This window comes from Ornithodoros turicata, chromosome 8 (genome assembly GCF_037126465.1).
Source record: "Ornithodoros turicata isolate Travis chromosome 8, ASM3712646v1, whole genome shotgun sequence".
In the NCBI taxonomy this organism is placed as follows: domain Eukaryota; kingdom Metazoa; phylum Arthropoda; class Arachnida; order Ixodida; family Argasidae; genus Ornithodoros; species Ornithodoros turicata.
Genome location: NC_088208.1, coordinates 15,986,572 through 16,004,848, shown reverse-complemented (window position 1 = coordinate 16,004,848; position 18,277 = coordinate 15,986,572). Strand labels below are relative to the sequence as shown.

The following is an 18,277-nucleotide window of genomic DNA, read 5'->3' as shown; positions in this document are numbered from 1 at the left end:
GACGTGCAACATGTCGCCACACATAAGGCCTGTTCGGACACATAACTGAGCGCTAATATAGCGCTACAAAACAGCGTCAAAAAACAGCGCCCACTGTTTTCAGACGGTTCACACTTGGCGGTTATCGCTTCCATACGGTTATCGCTTCGGATTCGAGGAGAGAAAGGGGCGCACGCCTTTTTGTGGCAATTACCATATATCTAAATTGCCACAAAAAAGGCGTACGCCCCATTCTCTCCTCGAATCCGAAGCGATAACCCCATCATTCGCGGCAATGGTTGGCGCACAGCGTGCTATGCGGTGAATCACTGTTTTTAGAGTGTACAAGCGACCGCATCCTCACAAGGCAAAAAGAAGAAGAAAAACAACAACTTTATTTTGGCTTTGGAGAGTGGGGAGGTTCATCGCCACAGGCGATACTCTACCCCATTGCTGGTGGGAATGTGGGGAATAAAATAACGAGCCCCGTCACAATAACGATCGAAGTTCGATGGTGTCCAGAAATGTCAGAAGAGCTTTGAGCGCAGAGCGTTGCTGGGCTGGATTAGGCCAGGGACCAAGTAATTTCGATAGGGAGAAGGGGCGAGAGAGTCGGAGAGTGTGGTTCGGGAAGGTTGGTAGTGGGAGCAATGAAGAAGAATATGCTCCAGATCCGCAAGCACACCACAGTGGCAGCAGGTGGGAGAGTCAACTTGTCTCAAGCGGTAACGCCACTGAGCTGTAAAGGCCACATCGAGGCGCATTCGGTGGATTAGTGCAGCATCTTGACGAGAGGTGTTTCGTGGCATGCGGAAAGCGAGCGTTGGATCAACTCTGCTCAACATAGAGGGGGGAAGAATGTCGGTTGTCCATTGGCGGGAAGCCAGGGGTGTCACTAGGCGTCGGAGAATGATCGACCTAGTCTCTACAGTTCAACATGCTCGTGCCCATCGACGGATCGTCCTATCGGTTTTCCTCGACATCAAGCGCGCATATGAAGAAGAAAAAAAAACCTTCGCGTCCGTTAAAATTTATGCCCGCGTCACGTCTGCAACAGATATATATGGCAGGCCGTCGATCACGTCAAGCACGAGAAAGACGAGCAACTGGAGAAAGTGACAACGAGGAGAGAGAATGCAATAACAGAATGGGGGGAGGGAATTGGGGGGCATCTCGCAATAACATCCCCCCTGAGAAAGGAAAAAGAAGGGGAAAAAAGGAGGGAACTCTGTCAGTCGGCTGCAACAAATGAAGGCGCACGTATATTTGTCCGCAGCCTCCATCAGCGAGAGACAGAATAAGAAATAAGCCCACACAAATGAGCACACCCGAAAGAAAAGTCTACCGGAGAAAGAGGGAAAAATATACGCGGGGCCAACAACCCCGCCAACGGCACAGGAAATCGATTTATCCCCGGGGATAGCGATCTGAGCATCGGGTCCGAAGGGATAAGCGGTACAAGACTCGAGTGTTGTACACCGGCAGAATGGAAAGTCAGGACGTCGCTGACGGGGGTCACAAAAGAGATGCTCCAGATGAAGTTTCGCTTATCTGAATACCTTTCCCTGTCATGCTGAGTGTATGAGCACCGTCACTCAATAGAGGCGTTAGTAAACCGTTGACAACGTCAGACTTGTGCCCGTGCAAGTAATTGATTGCCGTTACAGTGACTTCTACGCAAAAAGTACTGTAGAAGTGTTTTTTTTTTTTTTTTTTCGCGCGGAATTATTTTTCACGTTTTTCGCGCACACCTCCAAAATCGCGAATTTAAGTTCCCGCGAATAACTCTGGCCATATGAGGGCGAAAATCGTTCGGCGTTCGACGCTATACCGCGACTACCAGACCCTTTCTACTCCATGTAGCGTAGGCAGTTTAAGCAAGCGCAGAAGATTGATTTATCCCATCAGGCAAGATGAAATGAAATGAAAATTCATCATGCTTTTGTTACTCCTATAAACGCTTTGCACTATACATGCAATATACCACTATACCACGAAGCCAGAACATGCCTTTCCCCGCATTCTCAAAACCAGCTTGAATGATAGTACCACATATCAACCGAACTGGTCAGTGCCCCGAGTGATAATTAATAAGAACTGCTAAAATAAACTGGCTAACTTGCACGCGGCCAGTACTATGGCCTCCTACGGGGCCTTTCCTCCCATCTCTGTGAGGAGAAGAAAGGAGTAGACCTAGAATGCCGCAATCCACGTGAACAACGGATGTCTTAGTACGTGCCGAAATATGCCCGAGTATTGACGGCGGCACGATATGCAAGAGCAAAGCACTCCCGGAAACCTGTGTCGCGAATTTAAGTTCTCGCGAATCAATCCACAAAGCAGCTCTGCTCGAAAACGCGAAAATATTTTCCACGCGGAAAAAACCACTTCTACAGTAATTGATTACCGTTACTAATTACTCAACTCCAAATGTAATTGAGTAACAAGCAGAAAAGTAACGCGTTACTCGGGTCGTTACTCTGCATTCATGCAAGTTATACCCGTCTTTGTGTGCCTCAGAAAGGAAAGAAAGGAGGGGGGATGTTCAACAGCGGAACAGCTGAAATAACACGAAAAACAAAAGCGCATAGATCTGTACGTCTACCGTATTTATGGCCCGGGAAGACGTTGACACGCTTGCGGAAGAACATTGCGTGGAACTTCCCCATGACTCATTAAACTTCCAAAGCTTCAGGTACCACCACTCTGGTGTAGGAAAAGATTGGGGAGAGAGACCCTGAAATTTCATAACTTTATTAGAATGACCATTCTCGCTATTGTAGAACGGCTCAACAAAGGCTGACGGCACCAGGGGGCTTGACTTTGGGCAGAACATCTGAAAGATAAGTTAATCTCTGCCGGAAAAGTAATCAATTACTGAGTAATCGATTACTCGTAATTGATTACTCGAAAAATTACTTCGACATTAAAATAACTGATTACTCGAAAAATTACTCAAAAAGTAATTGATTACCAGTAACGCAATTACTAGTAACGCGTTACGCACAAGTCTGGATAACGTCACCGTGAAGTTATCGCACCTACCGGAACCGATGGCAGAGTGCGTGACTCGGAATCATATTCGCTGATTGGTTGCGGTGGACTTCGGAAGACACGTTATCGATAGAGTCACTAAATAAGCTTCGCTTCAGAGTATCGACACTGAGGTCCAAGGGAGAGCAGGAGCGCCATCTTGTTTCCCTACCATACCGGTACCATCCCCAGTTGAGGATCAAAGACGGCATACATAATGCTCTCCGCGGGATAGGGAAGCGTGTGTGATTGTTGTGCGATAATCCATTGTATTGCCCACCAGAGCGTCCCGAAGATGTAAGGGTGAGCTCAAGGCTGTCAACTGCTGCTTGTAAACGAAAGGAACATTTCACCCGCGCAGGATAGATGGCATCGTGCGCTAAAGTGCACCAGAGCCGTATATAGGGAGAGTTTGGCCATTGGGAGGAGCCTAACTTGAAGCGCGTCATGTGACGTCACAGCTAAGCCACCTCCCTCGCCGTGCTCTATTGTTGTCCCGTTGTCAGCCGTTCTCGCCGACGCCATATTGATGCTGATCGTTGTTTACGATGCAAGGAGGAAAGACACGTGCGTACATTGTCCTTCGAAAGTCCTTCGTCCTTGAACTCTTTCAGTTTCGCAACAAAACCCCCCTTATCAGAGGCGGCTGTGGGTCATAAGCCGGTTATTCCTGCAGATTGCATTCATTGCAACAACAAAGCTGACGGACAGCATCAATATGGCGCGCATCAGATGGCTGATAAGCGGATTCTTCTTGGATTCTGTCTTTTTGAGCGGCGCAACGACGACTCTGACGTCAAAATAAGCTCCACCCACGAGGCAGCAAAAGATCAGAGAATGGCCAAACTCTCCCTACAAATGGCTCTGACGTGCGCAATGCGCGTGCGCATGGGTAGCGTGGCGCGGAGACAAGATGGCGCATGCTCGCTCTTGGAACTCAGTGTCGATACTCTGAAGCGTAGCTTATTTAGTCACTCTAGTTATCGACGGTCTGCTATCGCCCTCTAATCCTCCTGACCGTGATGTAAGCCATGTAATTTCGGACGGAAGCTTTGTCGAAAGATTATGCGGAGAGGTTGGTCACAAAAAACTTGGATCTGCTGCTCCGCACTCATGGATTGTTAGCTGCTAGCAAATGAGCCAGACTGTGTTACCAAAATGAAAGGGGTGTCCGTTTTGTGTAGTGCACCCACCTATACATCGCACCAGCATTGACAGAGTGGCGACAGACGACAGGCCAGTCCCGTGTTCGCAAGGAAATACATAGCCAAGAGCTTCGGGGTTCGAACGCTGTAACTATGAGTTGGCCCCGGGACCAAGTAACACTCTCGAGACTCAGGAAGACTCGCTGTAAACTTGCGTAGCGACAAACGCAAAGCCGTTATTGTTATAGGTAGTAACGGACCGTTACTGTTCGCGGGCAGTACAGTGGAGAAGGACATGCTCCGAGTCCCTTCTAGGGCACCGTAACGGGGTGTAGCAGTTGACTGCAGCGCAGAGCCATTTTCCCGACATGTTCCCGTCAGCATGAAACCCAAAGATGAACGTATTTTGCGAGTGTAAATTGCACGAGCTTCTTACGTGACATGGCAGTTCGTTCCTCCGGAACATGCGTCCATCTGCATATCGCATTGGCTGGAGAGTCTTACCGCTGGCGTCATTGTTCTCGAACTCAAGGAGGCGCCACCGTCGTCGAGATACGCTATGCAAGCAAGTACACTCTTAAAAATGAACTTCACCGCATAGCACGCTCTTAGCCAACCATTATCGCGAATGAATACGTTATCTGTCCTGATTTGTTGAAAACAGGGGGCGTACGCCTTTTTTGTGACACTTATGCTGCTCAGAATTGTCACAAAAAAGGCGTACGCCTCCAGTTTTCAACAAATCGGGGCAGATAACGATATCATTCGAAATGATGGTTGGCTAGGAGCGTGCTATGCGGTGAAGTTCATTTTTAAGAGTGTAGGTCAGCTGCCTGCGCATCTCCCAGGTTTCCTACTGCCCGTGAAGAGACCTCATTGGCCCCTTCCCCAAATGAGGGGGCAACATTTCAAGGTTGAGGCGTGTGTATCGTTTCTTCTATGGACCTATATGTCGGTTTACGAATACTCCCTTATTACTGCCTCGTGAATGGACGGACACTCTGTCACGTGGTTTCTCCAAACTTTACCCTCCCTGGCCAAGTCCAACCCACCAACGCTATGCCCTCAAAGCTCTTCTGACCTTTTTTCGACACCATCGGACTTCGATCCTTACTGTGAAGGGATCATTATGTTCTACTGTGCTGTAGGTTCTACGTTCGTACGTAGTACGTTCGTACGTTCTACAACACACACTGCGCGTCGTGCAGTATCGGTTGGCACCGACATACTCTGACATGGGCACTCGCGCAGTGCTTGAAGGCGATTCTTTGGCGAGTTGTTGACGCACCTTCCGGTCTGGCCGATGTAAAGCTTGCCGCAGGTGAATGGGATTTCACACGCGGACCTCGCCCTCGATTTCTTCGTGCAACCTTTCTTCAGGTTGTTCAACTTTTATGTGGAGCCCCGCTAATCTGTTGAAACAATAGCAGCGTGCGTGCACGCCATCCTAAGCTGCAGATTTTCTTATGTTCCATTTCATTTCACTTAAATGCCTCAAAGGTGCTCGGGTAAATTACACAAAGAGAGCAAAATGGAGCAAACGCATAAAGATACACGCAGTAGAACGTAATTACACAGAAGAAAATTAATAAAACAGACGCACGCGTACATGGCCATGACACATGCTGCTAACGCGCGTAGTATTCCTGTTCGCGCGACACTCAAGTTTCGCAGGACTGCCTTATGTGATTACAATTCGTTTTTAATTTTTCTTATCTTATCTCTCCACTATGTGCTATTGTGGTGCTTGCATATCTACACGTGTACTACTGCGAGGATATTTGATAGAATTAACCACCGAGGACGAAATGGCTTCAAAACGACGCATAACTAGCTGCAGAAGTCGCGTTGTTCACAAACGGTGTGGCTAGAGTCAGTAGATTAGTCTCCCCTGTTTAGTGACTCTAGGTGTGGCCGCTAAACATGGGCGCGGCCATTTTTTACTGTCACGTGTCATGTTCACGTTTCCTATGACCTGTGAGTAGGACCTGGCCAGTAGAGTCACTAAATAGGGAGCAGAGTAGCGACACTGAGCCACGTCAGCGCGCGAGCCCGCCATCTTGGGTCTGGCGCGGCTGCGTCGCCTAGCAACGGGACGCCAATCTCCCCCTTCTCCGCCGAAGAGCAGCGCGCAGGCAAGCCAGCTCGCAACCGAGGAAACAGGTTTTGGATGGAGGGGACTCAACATGGACGACGCGTTCTTGGAAGGCGAAAGCACGTGACACGATCGGCCCAATCGCGGACACCGAACGGCGGCTCCGGGGCGGAAAAGGAATGCTCTACTCTGTGCTCATATTTAGTAGCTCTACTGGCCAGAAAACATTGCGCTTACCTATACCTTATCACCTGAAGAACTGTATACGGAAGGGCACGTCTGTGCCAAACTCTCATACACGCGAGAGGCATAGCAACGTCGCCATGGAAACGTTATAAGAGGTCGCTAGTATTCGTTAATTTTTACGGTTTATCGAAAAAGAACCGAACCAGATGGCACATTTTGTACGTTTTACAACGTATAAAGTTTTTTAAAAAAAACGACACAAACTGAGACACTAACTGAAACAGACTAAATAAAATAATAAAAGAATAAAAATCATAAAACAGACTAAAACCGGCTAAAAAGACACATACTCAAAGTAGTGATACATTACCTAACGTATAATATTAAATGGTGTGTATGAAATAGCATGAAATGACATGACATGAATGGTTTTGCACTCAATCAATAAAAAAACTTGAAGCTTGAACGTATATAGTCTAGCCCCTCAGTCGGTCATCTTTATTCATTCTGGTGTCATTACAGACGCTGTACTTCTTCTTTGGGAAGCCCTGCACAGTTGATTAATTTGATAAAAGCAACAAATTTCATAAAAATAATTAATTACGTAATTATTAATAAATTATTAATTATTAATTTGATCTTTAAAAAAAATTGAAGATATCTGATTTCGTATTCCGACATTCCAGCTTTTGCAACTCCCCGTACAATAAGTGAGGGGGTATATGTATACCTGTAATGCATCGAGGTTACTCAACGAATATCACGTGACGTGCATTGTTCGCTGCACCATGTCCGTGCTGCACGCCACGTAACATATTTCCGCAAGCAGGCGTGAACAGCTCACGTTGACCTCGCATGCGGTACACTAGCAGACCTGATGCTTTTCATCTTGTACCCGCTTTGCGCAGCCGTTATCGACTTTGGGGACGAGCACCTCGGTATTCGTGATGCCGACTTGCTCCGCGTCTATTGCCCTAAGTTTGAAGGCAGGTTCACATCGACGCATATACAGGGTGTTACCCTATAAAAGTCTACCCGTGCCGCCATGCCGTATTCGCCAATTACTCAATGCAGGTGGCACATTGTGCGATCTTCATATAACATTTAATCTTGGTAAATTTCGAAGTGATTGAGTGCACGAAGTTATAACTCAAAACGTGCAATTCCCGTAGTCAAAACAATCAAGATGGCGGCGTTGAGAAGAGCACTTGACATGCTGCTCCCCAGATGACGACGTGTCGCATATCCTGCCAGCCGGATGGACCTGCAGTTTTCATTTCGCTTTCGTGTAACTGTCGTATTTTGCTCAGAAGTGAGGAACGAAAAATGACGACGTATACTCAGCAGACGACACCCAAAAGGGATGTCGTCTGCTAACTGAGGCGCCATCTTGGCTGTTTTGACTACGGGAACCTCACGTTTTGCGCTAGAACTTTGCGTTACGGTGCTCAATCACTTCGATATTTACCATGATGGAATGTCCTTATGAGTTTTATACGTAGGCAACCCATTGTACCGCCTGCATGGAGTAATTGGCGAGACTTTTATAGGGTAACACCCTGTATAACCGCCTTTTACATTTATCGCGCATAACTTGAGGCGAAGTGTCACAGGCCCTATAAAGGGACACTGAAGCGTGAAGGCGTCCAGTTACCTCGACATCAATACACAAGGAACGGGATTCATCCGCTGCCGTCGGTCGTGGGTGCGCGAAACCGCAATTTGCGCTTTCCCTCTTTCCCTGACAATGCAGAGAGGCCTCCGATTGGTCTCCTTAAACGATCTCCCACGATGTTTGGACAAATCGTTCGAAGAGATCAATGACAGCCCGCTCTGCAGTGTCGGCCTTCTTCAGAATGAGACAGAGACAGAGGAAAGGCGTAAATTGCGTTTTTCCTATCGATCATAAGTCACGAACGGCGCAATCGATAAATCCCGTTCCTTTCCTATTGCCGTTGAGGTAACGAGATATTTTTCACGATAACGACATATTTGTTCTATAGATCATAAATCACGAACGACGTACCCAATGGATAAATCCCGTTCCTTTCGCATTGCCGTTAATGTAACGACACATTTTTCACGGTAACGACATATCTGTTCTATAGATCATAAATCACGAACGACGCAATGAATACAACACGTTCCTTTCGTGCAGCTGTCAAGGTAACAACATTTTTTCAAGGTATAACGACATATTTTTTCTATCGGTCATAAATCACGAACGACGCAATGGACAAATCCCGTTCCTTTCGTACCATTGTCAAGGTAACGGCGTCTTTCGTTCCACGACGAGAACTTTCGTACTTTGGTGCTCCTTCAACAACTAAACACAAATAACCGAAGGGCTGCCCGCAAAGAGCTTTGAACCTCTTCGAATGCAAATCACCTTGTCATGTACCATATGTCTCCTCTACTTAGCAGACACATAAGCGCCGTGCATTCAGTCACCACGAAACGTGGGTCTGTACATACGAGTAGCATAATATGCGGGGATTTTCCGGAGCACGCGGTGTGAAAGAAGAGGCTTACAAGTGCGGTGGGGCAGCTGTCCAAAGCCTCCGTGTTCATTACTAAGGGCTTAGCCCCTTCACTTCTTGAGACAGGTTGCTTAAGCCGAAGACGATGAAAAGGGACTTCCCCTCGAGGCAGGAACAGCTCAGAGTATGTGTGCAACAACTCATGTGTACGCCCATATGAGTGTAGCGGCGAAATCTGAAGAGGAAAACTCGCGGTCTTGATTGGAAGGGTGTGTCGTGCCACATGCTTCAAAAAAATGCTACCGTTACTTGGCACGAGTCTTATTCGTGAAATAAGCTTTATTAATGCGTGACACGAACGCAAACCAGTCACCACACTCTAAGAAAAAAGGGTGTGAAAAGGGGTAACTTCTATAGTTACCACCTTGACCAACATAGCGTCTGATAAAGGGTGTAAAAGGGTGGTAAAAGCAGTTATCATATATCCAAACTGCTACAAAAAGGCGTTCGCCCCCCTCGCTCACCGAATCAGAAGTGGTACTCATATCACTCGTGGCAGAGAGTGAGGTTGCAGGTAGAACTTTGCAACCTTTTAGGCACACCATATGCGACAAATATTAAAACTGCTCCGCCCTATTTTCTGAGAGTGTAGTCTATAGTCTATAGTACCAGCAGTCAATAGTCTCTGGGAATAAGCATTTCTGGGTGTCACCCAGGCCCCAGGCCAGGAGGTTGGAAATGGTCATGTCGTGCAGACCATTTCTTATATACCTTGTATTTCCCACTCACACTCATAAGTCACGCAGACTTGCCTCTACTCACATCACACTAGGGTAGTGGTTAGCGTGACCGCTTTCCATGCCGAGACGGGAAGTGGAATGGGAAGTGACGCGGGTTCGAATACCCGCACCGGCAGTGCTGCCTGGGGTTTTCCTTGGGTTTTCTAGACGAATGTCGGCCCAGTTCCCCCTGAAGTCGGCCCAGGACGCATTATACTAACCCTCCACTCCTTCCTGCTGTCCCCTCTCCACCTGTCCACGTCTGCATGCCGCCCATAGCCACAGTTGCTTCGCGGTGCTAACGCGGAATTTAAAAAAAACACACACTTTCCTTCAATTAGCCACAAACCTTATCATCATCCGATCAACGGGAACATTTTTGCATTGCATAGATACGCCGCGACAGTTTGTCTCCGCGCGGGGGGAGAGGGTAAACTTTGGTGGTGGTGGTGGTGGTGGTGATAGGGCTTGCCGTTGTCGGCCTCACGTATGTGGGCAACGTCACGACTGACGCCCTGGGGGAATGTGCGTCCTGGGCCGACTTCTAAGGGAACTGTGCCGACATATGTCTGAAAGCGTCTGAGGAAAACCCAGGAAAAACCCCAGACAGCACAGCCGGCACCGGGATTCGAACCCGGGTACCTCCCGGGTTCGAATCAGTAAACTTTGGAGAAACCACGTGACTAAGTGTCTTTCCAATCACAAGGCAGCAATAAATGGGTTTTCGTGGACCAGCATGGTTACGCAGAAGAAACCACGTGCGCCCCAACCTTGAAATGGTACCCTCTTATTTGGAAGAGGGACCAATGAGGTTGCTCCACGAACAATATGGGCGAGAGGAAAACTGGGGAGCTGCGCAGACAGCTGACCTACTTGCGTAGCGCGTGCAAGACCAAACAACTCCCTGACTGTTGCTCCGCGCTTACGCAGTTCCACTTAACGATACGCGCGGCGTGTTCCTGTCAAAGGCAATAGAGGCAATAATATAATAATATAACGAGGCAATAATTCCTCTATTGGCAATAGAGGCTAAATACTGGTCCACTCTTGGACCAATATTGGGTCAGTATTGCCAATATTGGACCAATATTGAGGCAATATGTTGTGCTGCTTGGGGCACAACACTTCGTGACTGAGAAGTACTTATCGAAACGACGTTGCTAAAAAATAAAAAAACACGTCGGTGAATGGTAGGCACCCTAAAAAAGCAGTAGAGGTGCAATCGCGCAATATTTATCTATTGGATAGAGTGAGCCCCCAGCAGTCTTGCGTCACAATTTTCGTCACAATTGCACTCCTAGTTTCTTTCTTTTCTTTTTTTTTCAGAAAATTAAAATTGCAAATTACGGGCAACACTGTGCCGAAGTGACCACCAACTGCGTACTGTTCGTCAAGCACGGCGGCAAAACTACATTCCATGCTGACAACACTGGGCCTAAGGCGAAAGAAGTCTGCTACGTAGCCATCACGAGCAGCACGTCAGTCGGAAACATAGATCACTGTTGCTCGACGAATTGGGGATTATTTCCTGCCAGACGTCGCCCCGAGCCGTTCTACCAAACTTGTTGCGCTGGGTTTAAAATCAACAAGCTGTTGAACGAACGTCGTCAACATACAGACTGCCTGTCTGCCGCTTTACGGCATCTTTAAAGCCGACGTCGAACAAAAGACAATAAAAGGCACGGACACCTCTTCAAGTGCACCGTGACAAGCGGAAGAAAGTGCCGGATTTATATAAAGCCATAAGGAAAGTCTCCAACATCTTCACAACATGGGACAAGTCAACGCCATCCATCATTCTTCCTCAAGCTATATTTCCTGTCCTATATACGACACACAAGCATTCTCTTAATTCACCTCCTGTCATGCACGCTATAGTGCCAGCTACGGTGTGTTCTTTCTTTTTTTTCTTTTTTTTTTTCTGTGACGAGCTAGAACCCCCCTTTCTATACGACGCAACAAAGGGAGTAGTGCCTTTTCAATGTGTATTATGATGGAAGTATTTCGTGCGAAAAATATTAGACATTCTTCGAAATTTTTTACGACGTAAAGGCCTCGTTTGTCTGATTTGTCGAGCCATTCCACAAAAGGCAATATGAGGGTCTACCCATTATTGTGTCGGAAGCCATTATTCGGGTAACGGGGAACGAAGGCAAGAGGCAAGATATGAGGGTCCCATTATAAGGGAAGATCGGAAGCCTCACAGCATGGCCTCTGTAGTGCTTGTGTCCAATCATGTCTCGCTTCTTTCTCGATGAGGTAATTAGTGGCACCGAAAGAATTATTCAACAGCGAGCGAGCCTGTGGCGCTTATCCGTAATAAATAAAAAAATTCGAGACAACCTGAGGAAACCCGGCTTTTCGCCGTGGATAATAAATGTCATTCTTTGTCTGTGGGGTGGATTCGGAGGTTAAAATTCCCGCGAAACCTTACCTTTGGTATAGTGCATTTGTGAGAGCGAAGTTCCAGTAGAGTTCCCGTAGTACCCATCCCGAAATAATTTCCTGGCTAGGCTACTGTTTTGGAGATACCGAAATTATGCGGCTCCTTTAGAAAAATCGTGGCGGCGTGTATAAAATTTACTGACGGCACCCATATTTTGGGTACTGGGTCTTTTAAGCGAGGTTAGTTTAGAATATGAAGTACAAGATATCATCTTCCGTAGTATAGCACTTGAAGCCTTTTAAAGTTACACCATTCTTGGCAGAGCAGCTACAGGGGTGAGTCAAGTCCAGGATGACTGTACAGAACACTCAAAACAACGACACAATGACATTGTTTTGAGTGTCTTACGCCATTCTTCGTAATCAGATGGTATACCCGATCCTATACGAAAACCGGATATAATGGAAACGTTTACGAGGCTCTGCAAGGGTTGCGACCAGAGACATTCAGAAGAGGGTTGCAAGAGGGGCGAGTCCCTTCATTAGTGGATTCTCTCGGGCTATGATTGAGAATTAAATATACAACACGCTGAAAGATGAAAGTCACTGAAAAGGCTAGCCAGCTGTAGGGATCGAACCCACATCTTCTGGATTACCGGTCCAGGGCTCTACCAATTTGACCTCAGGCAATTTGAGGCCTTGTTTGTATCTGTCCCTTCTATGTTGTTCCAGCCTCAGAACATCAGTTTCTCTCTTATATAACACGCGTCGCACATTTCGGCGGCAGCTGAACTAAAGGGATCCTTTCGAACCACACTTCGGATTCCATGTAGCGCATATTTTCGAGAATTTTAGTGGCACATCGAGCGCCACTAAATCGAGCCACGCCCTTTATCTCTGACAATTACACGTAATCATCAAGGAGTTAATAAAGGAAGCAATCATAAATGCTCATCGACGGCAATCCCTTCACACAAAAACGTCCCCCATTGTTGTCACCAGCAGAACGAAGCGGAATATTACGTAACGCTGTGTACACAGTACATCAAAAGCCTTTCAAAGGATCGAACTGACAGTGACACGCGAATGCTCCTGTTTATTTCTTCTTCATCCCTTGAGCAAAATACAGAAACCGACACTGAAGATTTTTACAAGCTTTCGCGTGGAGGTCCACGCTTCCTCAGGTACAAAGTGAAGTGGTGACACACATAAGTATATATTCCCTTCCCTTTCTTTGTACAGCAGTATGTTTAGTCGTGTATATGGCTATACTATATATACTTATGTGTGTCACCACTTCACTTTGTACCTGAGGAAGCGTGGACCTCCACGCGAAAGCTTGTACAAATTAAAATTAAACTTAAACAAAAATCCTCAGTGTCGGTTTCTGTATTTTGTTTATGTGATCTACAGGACTTGACTCCCCTCTTCGTATACGCTTCATCCCTTGAGGTGAGAAAACAGCCGGAATAGACAGTCGTGCGCATTACGCATAGATATATGGGAAAGCAAGCTCTAAAAAAAACGCAAAGATTACAAGAGCGACACACACACAAATGTATTCGTACGATGATTAGAGTTTCGTGTTTCCGAAGGCTATTTTCCTATTAGAGATTGGAGGATGGGCCAATGCGCAATGTTGCACCGCATAACTTTTCAGAAATTTATTTTTGCGCAAATTCCCTGGGGTGCTTAGTGGCACCTATAATTTCTGTCCTTCGGACCTGTTTACCATCGAATTTTAAGTGAAAAATAAACAGCCGGTTGTATAGGAAAAAATCGTGCGAAAGTGAATTGTCACGAGCCCCTTGTTTTTCAGTGATTTTTTCATTGACACTTGCTTCACTGACATTCAGTTATTAGAGCTTGGCGCGCTCCGATTTTCTGGGCCCCGCACGAGGACTGCTTATAGGCCTCTCCCTGTTTGCAAACAAATGACGTCATAGTGTTCGACAGCGCTATCAGTTTGGTAGTGTTGAACTACGCTCAAAGCTAGGAGCGAACAAGGTCGCGCCCGAAAGCCACGATCTTGAGGGGATTACGATGGTCTCTGAAAGGGACGCCACCTTCAGCCATACTTTTCTTCCAATAGACCTCTACCTGTTTGTAAACAAATGACGTCATAGTGTCATAAAGCGCCAAGAGTTTGGTAGAGTTGCACTACGTTCAAAGCTAGTGGCGAACAAGGTCGTGACCGAAAGCCAGGGTTTTGAGAGGATTACGATGGTCTCTGAAAAGGACGTGACCTTCGGTCCTACTTTTCTTTCAATAGGAGGCAGCGAACAATTGCCCATTCGTGGAACCCAGCTCTCACCTTCCGAGCTGTTTCGGTTTCTGTCTGTCTACCAACGTCATGATGACGTTTCTCGGGTAGAGGTTTATAGGAGGCAGCGAACAAGTGCCCATTCGTGGAACACAGCCCTCCCCTTCCGATTTGAGTCTGTCTACCAACGTCATGATGACGTTTCTCGGGTAGAGATCTATTCCCTCGATAGTTTGCGAGCCCCTTTCTATAATGTCCGCGAACTCGGACATCGCCGCAACTGTTCTCAGTCTGCTCTGACGCACTGTTTTCACTTTCCGAAACTCGCTTTCGCTCGCCAAAAAACAGCTTCACAACGCGTCCTCACTATGCTACTGTAGTGATGGCGCACTTTACGGTACTTAGCCATCGCCTCCTAGGTACAGAAGGCCTGCTTATTGCCTCCTCGCCCTGCTTATCAGTCATGAGAGAGATATGGGACCGTTTCGAGCTTTATTTGAAAGTTGCCCCGTTCAGTACGCGGGGACGTTGAATCACTGCTCGCAGACGACGGTGTTTCGTCTCCATGGCTACGACCGCTGAAAGCTCGTTCGTGATTGGCTACCGACGTTGAACACACGATCCTGATTGGCTGACTATTAGCTGTTACGTCGCGTCGACATCTAGGTGGCGTTGACTTGCGCGGAGCATGCGTCGCTGTCTGTTCGTCATATCGAATGTCTCCATCTGCATGTGTGAACGCAGCAAGGTGATAAGTGATAAGTGTGTAAGTCAAAACGCGATCAGACAGTCGCGAACTGGCTCTGAGGTGGCTCCCATCACATTGCTGAGCTTGGATTTGAGATCTTTCCGTTTCTGGGGTGCTATCGATATACACGCATACTCGGAAATCTCAGGGCAGTTGCCGACTAACCGCGTGTCATTTTGGCCAAGAGAAGGCTTTCGTTGCGCGCCTGTCTAAGGATTTTGCGCAGGATTTCTATCTCGGGCAAGTGTTGGAGTACCGTACAACCTAAAGAAGAAGAAAAACTGTAAAATGGGGAGTAAATGGCATTACGCGGTCCATAATAGTCAGTAATAGTTGGTCTGTAAAGACCAACAGTATTTGAAAATAAATAAAATAAATAATTGCCAGAAAAATATGGTGTATTCTCCCCCACCCCCACCAGTTCCATCAACCCCACCACCACCTTCTATTGTAAGAGTGCAGCTCCTGTCTTCCTTCGCATTTGAGATCGAAAGTTGGTTGATTGATTGATTTGAAATTTACTGCGCTGCCAAAACAGAGCTTCACCGCACAGCATGCTCCTATACCCAGCCATCATCCCGAATGACAACGTTCTCGCCCTCGATTTGATGAAAACGGGGGCGTACGCCATTTTTGTGTCAATTATGAACGGCATAATGCCACAAAAATGGCGTACGCCCCCCCTGTTTTCAGCAGATCAGGGGAAAAAGGCGATCAGGGGATGGTTGTCTAGGAGCGTGTTATGTAGGGAAGAATAATAAAGTTTAAGGGGAAGAGAGAAAGCGCGTGACCTCCAAATCTGCCGTCATTTTCGGGTGATCACTTTGCTGGCTCCTTATTTATTTATTTACAAAAATAAAGAAATGAAATAAAAAATTACCTCCAAATCTGCCATCTTTTTTCAGGGTCATTTCCTCGCTCCATATTTATGTAATATGTATTTATTTATTTATAATACAACTAAAAATAACTTCCAAATCTGCCACTTTGTTCTGGGGTCACTTCCTGGCTCCATATCGGTTCGGACATTTTCTTCTGAATGCGGTATCGGTGTACCAAGAAGGAATAGATATTGTCACTTTTTCACAGTTTACAAAATTTATTACGCAATTTTTGAAAATTTTACCACATCCGTCATACCAATTGTCAGCAAGTACCGATGGGATTAAAACGGAGACTAAAATAGATATATAGATTATAACATTAGAATTATTTAATGTCCGGAATTCCGAAACTTTTCAGTGAAGCAGGACATTCCATCCATGACAATATATCAATCAAATGGAAATCCTCACCTCAACAAGAATGAAATATTTGAACTACAGCTCGTTCCCCTCAAACGACTCGTTCGAACTAAATCTAAAAACCACATGCTTTACTTAAAATTTTGCGGGCAACAAACAAGATGTATAGCTTCTTATCCTTGCGGATATTTCATTGCCTGCTACTCACACGTGAGGAAAGTGAACGTCCCAAGTCGTTGACTCGTGGGTCGGCCATGAAGAATTGGTTTGCAAACCATCCCATTCAAGTGTCAACGACCACGAATCACCTGCCCTTCAAACGGGACCTTTCTTCTCCAGCGCCTTAGCCACAAAGAAACCGCGCTCACGTAGCCCTACTACCCGCTATTTTTTACTTTTTCTAAGCAGCTACGTTCGTAGAACAACTCTAGCTCCAGGTTTCATTTATTTATTTATTTATTTATTTATTTCTCAATTTTACAGCCTCCGTTTGGTGGCCGGGTAGGAGTGGAACTCATACACAGCAATGAATAAAAAAAAGTCGCATTGAAAACTGTATCGATACGAGATCAGTCGTGCACATAGATGTTTCGATGCAGACGACAAATTGTGTCTGCAATATGAAATCCGATACCATACTCCACTGGAAAATTTTCGCTAATTCGTACAGGTTGCTCACATACGTAATTCAAATATTATTTTCGCAGAAAAGTGTCCCCACAAACCGCCCTTAAGGATTTAATAAATGAAACGAAAACATCCAAAAACAGCCACTAATGCAAAGCGAACCGGCCAAGAAAGGCAGAACGCTGCCGCAGGGTGTTCCTCTTATTCCATGTGATATAAGAGCCATAAATGTCGACAGCATCGTATATGCACAGCACGGAATTGTGCGCCGTATTGTGCAGAACCTTCATGTGTTTTATTGCAGCAGCGTATCTGCGATGCAATCAATTGTGAGCAGCGGCACGAGCTGCCAACTGCTTCAAGCAGTCCATAGCAGACGAAAAACATAACAGCAGAGACAAGCGCAGTGCGGCGCACAAGAAATCACCATCACCACGCTAAAATATGATAACAGCAATGCAATAAGCGTACTGTCGTGATAAATATCCGCTTATCAGGTGGTAGACATGCGACAGGAGACGTTTGTATGTCTTACCTCACTGTATACTATCTGAAGGATGAACATCCTTCCGTCCGAAGGTTTCATAACACAACACTTGCTTCCCCGTGCACAGTGCCGCAGCTATTCACACCAGTGACGCCCTCTTCGTGTAGAGCACATTGGAGATCAATTAAGTTTCACATACGTCAGGAAGACTGTCCGACGAACGGAGAATGCATTTAGTAAAACACCACACATACGGAAGACAGCTAGAAGGCAGACACAGAAAACAACCCAGACGGATCTCCGCCTCCACGAAACAAATCGATAGGTGAAATTGCCAGAGGGCGCCACTAAAGCGGCGCAACGTCTGGCGCCATCTATGGCTGATCATTTGAAACGTTTTGTATGTTTTTCGATGAGGTAATTTGATACATATACATGCTTTCCGGAGAAATTAAAACGTTGCGGAAAAGAAGTTCAGAAGTGCAGTGACAAGACCTTGGCTGCCTTCTGCCGCTTCTGCACTCTTTTCTTCCTGTCGTGCATCATCAACTCATTCTAGTTGCCTTTTTGCCTGCTACAGTGACGACTATATGAAATTTATGTGTTTGTAGTATCAGTGACGCTTTGCGCAGATGGTTTTTAAAAACCTGAACGTTAAAAGTAAGCAAAAACGTTCCACTGGGGATGTGTGGCTGCGTATGACGTGCCATCACGTGCCAACCACATATGGGACGTCGTTCCTGTGAAGCGTGCTCTACCACACGCACATGTGTAGTGCAGTGAAGACCGCCTGAATGACCAAAAATTCAGTCATCTCTTCCTCCTC

At 46.4% G+C, this 18,277-nt stretch overlaps 1 protein-coding gene across 3 annotated transcripts in view; it reads right to left on the bottom strand.

The window, feature by feature from the left end:
* LOC135366533 (uncharacterized) overlaps positions 1-17,748 on the bottom strand; it is a 133,417-nt gene extending 115,669 nt beyond the window's left edge. For all 3 annotated transcript variants that reach the window (XM_064599262.1, XM_064599263.1, XM_064599264.1), the window contains exon 1: positions 17,500-17,748. The gene's annotated coding sequence lies outside the window, so the exon portion shown is untranslated. The remainder of the gene's footprint in view (positions 1-17,499) is intronic.
* Between the last annotated feature and the right edge of the window lie 529 nt (positions 17,749-18,277).